This window comes from Phoxinus phoxinus, assembly GCF_949152265.1.
Source record: "Phoxinus phoxinus genome assembly, chromosome: 23".
In the NCBI taxonomy this organism is placed as follows: domain Eukaryota; kingdom Metazoa; phylum Chordata; class Actinopteri; order Cypriniformes; family Leuciscidae; genus Phoxinus; species Phoxinus phoxinus.
The window spans coordinates 25,670,545-25,680,710 of record NC_136898.1 but is presented as its reverse complement, the minus strand read 5'-3'; the positions used below and the strand labels follow the sequence as shown (position 1 = coordinate 25,680,710).

The window sequence follows — 10,166 nt, the reverse complement described above, 5'->3', positions numbered from 1 at the left end:
ATAATGCAGTTTATTGGAGAAACGGCCAAATAAGATTCTACTTTTGAACGCAATAATAAGACTTTCACGCACAACTCTGGTGTGTCTTGAGGAGGTTTATGATAATAATAATAATAATAACAGCTGTGGAATAATGAGGCAGATTCTTCCCAACATGCCTTGCTCTAGGCAGTAATTCACAGATCTACTGTGAGAAATCCATCACCTCAGTTTGATTTCGTCTGAATCTATAATTCAAAGCGCATACTAATGCTCTGTGAACACACCATGACTGGCTGAAATAAAAACATTATGAGAAGGCAGGTTTAATCATTTAAGTTTCAGATGTGAAATTGTAATGATAAGTTCTATAGCCGTCTCAAAAAATGGCAAAAGCTCTAATTTGATTGGCCGGCAGTCATGTTTACAAGGTTGCTACAATGGACACTTTGGAGGAATAACTCAATTTGTGTGAAAATCATAAGGATCATAAGATGATGAGATTTAGAGTGCCACCATATCAATTATCCGCTGATATTAGTGATTTTTTAAAGCATTCAAATATTTGATCAGTATCAGCAAGTATTGCACATATATTAGCTGATGTTGGACATTAACTGTGCATGTTCTTATCCACCAATATTTACATTTAGGTAACTTTGCCTTCAGTAAACACTTCAACGTATATTTTTGTAGATCTCAATATTTCAATCTGTCTTTTATTCTGTACATTATAATGTTGTGCTGCCTAAATTCACAGCATGTAGAACTACTGTTTGTCATTTTTGTGAGTTAGTGTGCTGAAATTTTATAGATCTCTAAAATTGGCCATTTTGCATAACGTAATGATTATCAGCCACAATTTTTATATTGTTTGCATTTCTTATTGAGAGATATAAAATTAGTTTTTGCACTGTTCCACTTTCCTCTCAGAGTAATAGCTGTGAAATAATCTATACAGTATCATCTGTGGTTGAAAAAGTGTACAACACATTTTAAATTATACAATCTTTTGGGGACAAAAAATAATTCCTGGGTCATTATCTAAAGTTTTTCATTCTCATCAAGGACCTGATATGATTGTCATGATAAAGATTCAGGTCTCTGCGTTCTGTTCCTGTCCTACTATGGGCAGAATAAGCTACAATGTGAACCAGACTCAATGCCAACAACCAGAAGTCTCCGCGAGACGATTTTATATTTGACTTTTAAGATTTAAGCTTCACATGTAGGATGCAGGAATATCTCATGCATTTTCCTCCTCTCTCTCTGAATGTCTGTTTGAACTCCAGAAGGAGCATCAGATCTGCATACAGTTTAATTACAGACACAAAACATCCCACGGGGAATGAAGCAGAAAGAGTAACTAGTCTATGATATCCACACATGCTTTCTAGGAAAGCAAGGCAACTAGGATGTGGAGTGCAAATACAATCAAAATGACCTCATCCAGGGATCTTTTACAAATGTGAACATGATGTTAGCATGAAGTGGTTTGAAAGTAGGTCTTCAAAGCTGGCAAAGCTGTGACTGAACACTTTTAGTTCCTACATAGCATTTAATGCACGGAAGGGTGGATGGATGGATGGATGGATGGATGGATGGATGGAAGGGTAGATGGATGGATGGAAGGGTAGATGGATGGGTTTATGGATGGAAGGGGTAGATGGATGGATGGAAGGGTAGATGGATGGATGGAAGGGTAGATGGATGGATGGAAGTGTGGATGGATGGATGGAAGGGTGGATGGATGGATGGAAGGGTAGATGGATGGATGGATGGATTGAAGTGTGGATGGATGGATGGATGGAAGGGTAGATGGATGGATGGAATGGTGGATGGATGGATGGAAGGGTGGAAGGATGGAAATGTGGATGGATGGATGAATAGATGGATGGAAGGGTGGACGGATGTAAATGTGGATGGATGGATGGAAGAGTGGATGGATGGAAGGGTGGATGGATGGAAGGGTAGATGGATGGATGGAAGGGTAGATGGATGGAAGGGTGGATGGATGGATGGAAGGGTGGATGGATGGATGGATGGATGGAAGGGTGGAGGGATGGGTGGAAGGGTGGATGGACTGATGGAAGGGTGGATGGACTGATGGAAGGGTGGATGGACTGATGGAAGGGTGGAAGGATGGATGGATGAATAGATGGATGGAAGGGTGGACAGATGGAAATGTGGATGGATGGATGGATGAATAGATGGATGGAAGGGTAGATGGATGGAAGGGTAGATGGATGGAAGAGTAGATGGATGGATGGAAGACGGATGTATGGAAGGGTAGATGGATGGATGGAAGGCGGATGGATGGAAGGCTAGATGGATGGTGGAAGGCTAGATGGATGGATGGGTGGATTGATGGATAAAAGGGTGGATGGATGGATGGAAGAGTGGGATGGATGGATGGAAGGGGTAGATGGATGGATAGAAGGGTGGATGGATGGGTGGGTGGATGGATGGATGGAAATGTGGATGGATGGGTGGATGGAAGGGTAGATGGATGGATAGAAGGGTGGATGGATGGGTGGATGGAAGAGTAGATGGATGGGTGGAAGGATGGAAATGTGGATGGATGGATGAATAGATGGATGGAAGGGTGGACGGATGTAAATGTGGATGGAGGATGGATGGAAGGGTAGATGGATGGAAGAGTGGATGGACGGAAGGTGGATGGATGGAAGTGTGGATGGATGGATGGAAGGGTAGATGGATGGATGGATGGAAGGGTGGATGGATGGATGGAAGGGTAGATGGAAGGGTGGACAGATGGAAATGTGGATGGATGGATGGATGAATAGATGGATGGAAGGGTAGATGGATGGAAGGGTAGATGGATGGAAGAGTAGATGGATGGATGGAAGACGGATGTATGGAAGGGTAGATGGATGGATGGAAGGCGGATGGATGGAAGGCTAGATGGATGGTGGAAGGGCTAGATGGATGGATGGGTGGATTGATGGATAAAAGGGTGGATGGATGGATGGAAGAGTGGATGGATGGATGGAAGGGTAGATGGATGGGATAGAAGGGTGGATGGATGGGTGGGTGGATGGATGGATGGAAATGTGGATGGATGGGTGGATGGAAGGGTAGATGGATGGATAGAAGGGTGGATGGATGGGTGGATGGAAGAGTAGATGGATGGGTGGGAAGGATGGAAATGTGGATGGATGGATGAATAGATGGATGGAAGGGTGGACGGATGTAAATGTGGATGGATGGATGGATGGAAGGGTAGATGGATGGAAGAGTGGATGGACGGAAGGGTGGATGGATGGAAGTGTGGATGGATGGATGGAAGGGTAGATGGATGGATGGATGGAAGGGTGGATGGATGGATGGAAGGGTAGATGGATGGATGGACGGAAGGGTGGATGGATGGAAGGGTAGATGGATGGAAGGTCGGATGGATGGATGGAAGGGTAGATGGATGGAAGGTCGGGATGGATGGATGGAAGGGTAGATGGATGGAAGGGTGGGTGGATGGATGGATGGATGGATGGAAGTGTGGATGGATGGATGGATGGAAGGTGGATGGATGGATGGATGGAAGGGTGGATGGATGGATGGATGGATGGATGGATGGATGGAAGGGTAGATAGATGGATGGATGGATGGAAGGGTAAATTGATGGATGGATGGAAGAGTGGATGGATGGATGGATGGAAGGAAGGGTGGATGGATGGAAGAGTGGATGGATGGATGGGTGGATGGATGGAAGAGTAGATGGATGGGTGGATGGATGGGTGGGTGGATAGATGAATAGATGGATGGATGGTGGATAGGTAGATGGATGGATGGAAGGGTGGATGGATGGATGGATGGATGGATGGATGGAAGGGTGGATGGATGGATGATGGAAGGGTGGATGGATGGATGGAAGGGTAGATGGATGGCTGGAAGGGTGGATGGATGGAAGGAAGGACGGATGGATGGAAGGGTAGATGGATGGATGGATGGGTGGATGGATGAGTGGATGGATAAATAGATGGATGGGTGGATGGAAGGGTAGATGGATGGATGAATAGATGGATGGATGGAAGGGTAGATGGATGGATGAATAGATGGATGGATGGAAGGGAAGATGGATGGTTGGATGGATGAGTGGATGGAAGGGTAGATGGATGGATAAATAGATGGATGGGTAGATGGATGGGTGGATGGAAGGGTAGATGGATGGATGAATAGATGGATGGATGGATGGATGGAAGGGTGGATGGATGGATAAATAGATGGATGGGTTGATGGAAGGGTAGATGGATGGATGAATAGATGGATAAATAGATGGATGGCTAGATGGATGGGTGGATGGAAGGGTAGATGGATGGATAAATAGATGGATGGCTAGATGGATGGGTGGATGGAAGGGTAGATGGATGGATGAATAGATGGATGGATGGTTGGATGGATGGGTACATGGTTGGATGGATGGAAGGGTGGATGGAAGGAAGGGTAGATGGTTGGATGGATGGAAGGATGGATGGAAGGAAGGATGGAGGAACAGATGGATAGATGCTACTTTTATGTCAACCAGTTATCTTCAGATTTTGCTTCGTTAGAAATGCCGGCCGAATAATAATTAATAATAACAAAAAGGAAAATCCAAGTATATTTCTCATGTATGCAATCTGCTCAATCTCTCTCAAGATCTGCATCTGCAGAACCTCCAAACCGGTCCGAGTTGAGTTTGAGTCAGAAGAAGAATTATGACCCAGAGGATTGAAATTTATATCCTACTTTTATTAGTTCATATGGACTATATAGTGCATATATTGCAAAAGACAGAGCACTTTGAAAGGTTTTATTAATTTTATTCTCAGCAGGTTTGTCATCGGGTTGCTTAAGACGTTATGGTCACTTGCCAGACAATATGCCTTAATGTGAGGAGTGAGCCAGCGGGCTGATGCGTCATCATGTCCATCTGTTCCCAGAGCAACACACTCCAGAATCATAACTACAATAATGCTTCACGCCTTGCAGAATCAGATCTAATCGTTACACGGAAATAATCACCATAAAGTAACAAAGTTGGAAAACATGCATGTTGTAGGATTGTGAATAAATTAACTCATTAAACACAGATATCTGTGATAAATCACAATTCTTAATCATAAATATATTGGCAAATCAAAACAATCTTACACTTACACAAACTCGAAAAATTGGAATATGGTGCAAAAGTTCATTTATTTCAGTAATTCAACTTAAAAGGTGAAACTAATATATTATATAGACTCATTACAGGCTTGAGATATTTCAAGCCTTTATTTGTTATAATTTAGATGATTATGGCTTACAGCTTATGAAAACCTTTTCACAATATTCAAATTTTGAATTTGGGGTTTTCATAAGCTGTAAGCCAAAATTATAACAAATAAAGGCTTGAAATATCTCACTTTGCATGTAATGAGTCTATATAATATATTAGTTTCACCTTTTAAGTTGAATTACTGAAATAAATTAACTTTTGCACCATTTATAAAGTTTCACGTGTGTAAATATCAATAACATTTTGATTCTCCATTTCATGATGCCTTTAAAGGAAGTGAACTAATAAACCATGATCTCATTTAAATCCACTTTTACTACCATGGCCGCTCACACTCTCTTAAGAGCTTGAGAACATTGTGTAGTGGAGGTGGGGTTATGCAAATGAACAAATGATTTCAAAACCAATAATTTTGCAGAATTAAAGCAATAAATGTTGATTTGGGAATGAGCAGAGTGAGTTTTTACAGTAGCATGACTTCAGGCTGACAGGTCTACTTTCTCGGACTGATCTGCCGGGATAAATCTTCAGATGAATACCCCCTTTTTTGGAAGGTGATTCAGATATCTTTAAGTAAAAACACAAAAACAAGATTTTGATTAAAGGGATGGTTCAGAGTCATTTCAACCTAGGGTCCTTTGCACCATGACCTCGAGCCAAACACCCCCCAGAAGCTGTTTCCCCTTGCTACTGCTAACCCGGACGTCGAGGTCACTCCCGTGATTTGGGAAAAGCCGTAAAAGTCCTGACAGTTTTTTGATATATCCAAAAAAATGTATTGTAATGTTAGCGTTAGCAAGAGCTATCAGGCAAGTGTTATTTAAATAAACTCCTGATGTACTTACACACTTTCCAATGCCTCGTTTTATGAGTACAGCACCTATTTGCACTACTGTAGAAGTTTGGTGCCATCCCGGGCATTATTAGTGCGGTAATTTACCAGATACAACCTTGGATCCATTAGCGCCGGCACTAAACCATTCGGCTGATATCTTTAAATAAGCTCTAACTTTAATAATGTTCAAGGGGAAAAAGCTTCTGGGGGGTGTTTGGCTCGAGGTCATGGTGCAGAGGACCCTAGGCTGACATTACTCCGAACCATCCCTTTAGTCTCAATAGGGTAATTTGAGTGCCTGACAAGTGTACATGTTAGACTCTGTTGGTACTGACGCCATGTCACGCAACGCATCAGCAGTCATGTGATCTCATTAAAGGCGTTCATACTGATGCTGATCCACAGAGACACCGCCATGGAAGTCTGTGTCCTGAAGTGACATGAGCAACAACGCCCTCTGGCAACGCAACAAAGTTGAGTTATATGAACTTTGTAAATGAGCAGTGATGTGGCGATGACCATCAAGTCATTTCACTCAGTGGCCAGATTCATAACGACCTTGGCCAGCTACTTCCCAAGATAACAGTGCTGTGATATTTTGTGCTCCTTAAAATCTACTAAGTGACTACAGTTCACGAGTGTAACAGCACAGCGCTTCGTCAGGACGTAGGCTCACTATTGGCCGACGCTGGTCATGTGTGTGTGATGCTGGCCAATAGTGACCCTGCGTCCTGACAAAGCGCTGCGCTGTTACACTCGGGAACTCACTCAGAAGAACATCAAGAGTTGGATAAAGTTGTTATTCTTGTCGCTTGATAAACTTAAGGTTGAGCCGCTGTCGTCACTCGGACTATTTTAAACATTGTCGTTACTAACTTTCTTGGCCGGCAAGTTTCAATTACACTAGAAGCCTATGGAGGAGTGAGACAGCGCTCAGATTTAATCACTAATATCTTCATTTGTGTTCTGAAGATGAAGGAGAGTCTGACGGGGAACAACATGAGGGAGAGTCATTACTGACAGAGTTTACATGTTTGGGTGAACTATCCCTGGAACCCCTAAGGCCAGATCAGCTAATGCATATTCTACTTTAAAAAAACAACAACAACTTGACATTTGAATGTAATTTGGGGCTAGAGGCGGGATATAAAGTGTTGATCTATAAATACATGTAGGAGTGTAGCTGTATGCTTATAGAGCATGTGCTATAGAGACACTGCAGATGAATGTCTGAGCACAATGATTTAATTGCTGTCAGTGCGCAGACAAAATTACACTGCGTTCTAAATAGGCACGACCAGCACAACAAGTGATCACTCTCTTGATCCGTCTTTTTATAACCCGCTATGATAATTGATGCACGCAAGTTGGTGGTAGAAAGATATGGATTTTTTGATGGCCGATAGCAAGATTTAAAAGAGCAGGATGGCCGATGCCTGATATAAAGCTGCTTACTACATTTAAAGACCGTAAATAACACATGCTGCTATGGAATTTATATTTCTTTTACATAATACTTACAAAATTAGAAAGTAAAAAACGTATTGTTTGTGTAATCCTTTTATTATGGAAGCAAGTTTCCATATATAATGTAAAAAAAATGCCCTAAATGTCTCAATTACCTTTTAAATTTTTATATGTGGCGGAAACGAGATTCCCTATATTGTGTTATTTTCACAAATAAGGAAAACCAACAGCACCATCATATTTTCTCAGATAAAGACCAGGTAACCCTACTTTTATATACAGTACAAAGTGAATATGACATGACTATGAGAGTGGCAAACTGGATATATTGCAGCATAGTTTGGAACGAAGGATTGAAAGCTTGTGCGTGTGTATTTAGGTGTTTAGTGGGCCTGATGGCAGATCTGCAGGAGCAATGGAAGCCATGGAATAAAAGAGTAAAAAAGGTCATTTCGAGGTTTATACCTCACAATTATGACTTTTTCCTTGCAATTCTTAATTTAAATCTCAATTAAGAGAAGAAAAATCAGAATTGCGAGATCTAAAGTCGTTATTCTGTCTTTTTTCCTCCGATTTATTAAGTTTATATCCTGCAATTCAGAATTTTTTCTTTCTAATTGTGATATAAACAATCAGTTACGAGTTATAAAGTCAGAATGGAGAAATTAAAATGCTACAGGTTTAAATATTTTCTAAGTAAAATGTTATGTTTAAATATAATTTAATGCAGTAACTGTAGGGCTTATACATAATGTCCCTGAACTGCATTTGTTATTATTATGTAGATCTATGGTTTACATAAAATTCATGATTTAGTAGTAGACTTTTCATCACAGGTTTCATCAGTCCAGGCTTGCCACCATAAACGTCTGTGTCGTTACCATCTTTATAAGGCGTCTTTGACGACGGCATTCTGTAAAAATGAAGAACATCTCGTTTTTTTGCTTTCCAACAAGACATTTTTTCTCTTATTCCATTGTTCTTACCCATATTACTCCATGACAATGCGTGCGCAACTGCAGTGACCAAATGATGCTCCCAAATGGTCTATTAAACAATAAAAAAAGTCTTTAAATGCAATTTGCTGAAAGCCAACAATATATAAGAAGGTATTATAGCATTTGCATTTCTATTACTTTTTTTAAATATACCGTTTACTTCCTTTGTTTAACAATTCCAATACTTTATTAGACATACTGCTATTTGTAGAACTGTCAAAAATAAAAGTCCTGGCACTGTCGAAATAAAGTTCACACACTTATCAGCCAAACAGAAAAAAAGTATTGTGTTGTTAATAAATAAATGCTAAATATCAGTCAATATAACGCCTGTGGCAATATATTGGTCGTCGACCACTGACAAAAATCCATTTTAATAGTATATTTTAATATAGTTGGATAGCTCCGCCCACAGAGAAATCTCACTGGTCTTCCTGTAGCTGCATAACCCTGTGAGTGACTGTGACTGTGAGCATTTGGCATTTAATGAGGACAAAAAAATGACTTGCCGCTGGCCACTCGTCATGTAGCGCCTGGTTACAACATGGAGACCTGTGGACACTTTCCGTCCCGCGGTTAAGAGCGTCTGATATACTGAATAAAGCACTTCACAGCGGATGCACTCTATTGAATGAAATCTTTATAGGGTGTGTTTATTTCCTGCTGACCATTAAACTCACCTTATTTTACACCCTCATTAAAGCGGCACGGCTCCGTGTGACCTACGGGTTAATGGGCAGCGCACATGCAATCCAGATCTTGATCGTTCATGCAGTGAGAGAAAGATTCACTCTAGACAACGGTTTGGCCACTTTCAGAATGACATCAAGTGATAGCATAAATGTATACATGCAGCTCATAGTTGATGAAGACATGCACATGCAAAATACAAAGCTTCTCACAGATATACCGGAGACTGTGTGTTAGTGTCTGTATGATCTACAAAAATAAAACTCTTGAAACGGTGTGGACATGCATGTGTAGGATGAAGCGCAGGCAGCAGTCGAGCCGTCTCAGGACACACACACACACACACACACTGATGCTCAGAATAAACCACCGTTCGCTTCGACCGGTTTATAGCGGGTACATGCCAGAGAGCAGTGAATGATGCAATCTCGCAGCACACACTGACAACACAATAAACCAGAGCAGTTTAGTGAATGTCACAGCTGCTGTCATCTCTCACGAGAAATAGCAGAGAATCAACACACGCCATCGGGTCACAACAGTGGAGCACGGTGCCCACAACGCCAAGGTCAGGGGTCCCAGGGAATGCATTAACTTACGTTTGTTTTTACAGCTTATATATATATATATAACGCAAGACTGCATTATGTGATCAAAAATACAGTAAAAACAGTAAGTAACTGTGAAATATTATTACAATTTTAAATAACTTTTCTATTTTAATATATTTTAAAATGTAATTTATTACTGTGATGGCAAAGCTAAATTTTTCTTATTAATGTCAAGGTTTTTGCTTCTTCATTTATTTTTGTAGAAACCATGATACATTTAATTTTCCAGGATCCTTTGATGAATAGAAAGTTCAAAAGAACCGCAGATTTTTAATTAAAATGTATATATGTGTGTGTGTGTATATATA

At 40.9% G+C, this 10,166-nt stretch overlaps 1 protein-coding gene across 5 annotated transcripts in view; it reads right to left on the bottom strand.

The window, feature by feature from the left end:
* psd3l (pleckstrin and Sec7 domain containing 3, like) overlaps window positions 1-10,166 on the bottom strand; it is a 148,927-nt gene that overhangs the window by 35,230 nt on the left and 103,531 nt on the right. The gene's annotated exons all lie outside the window — the stretch shown is intronic.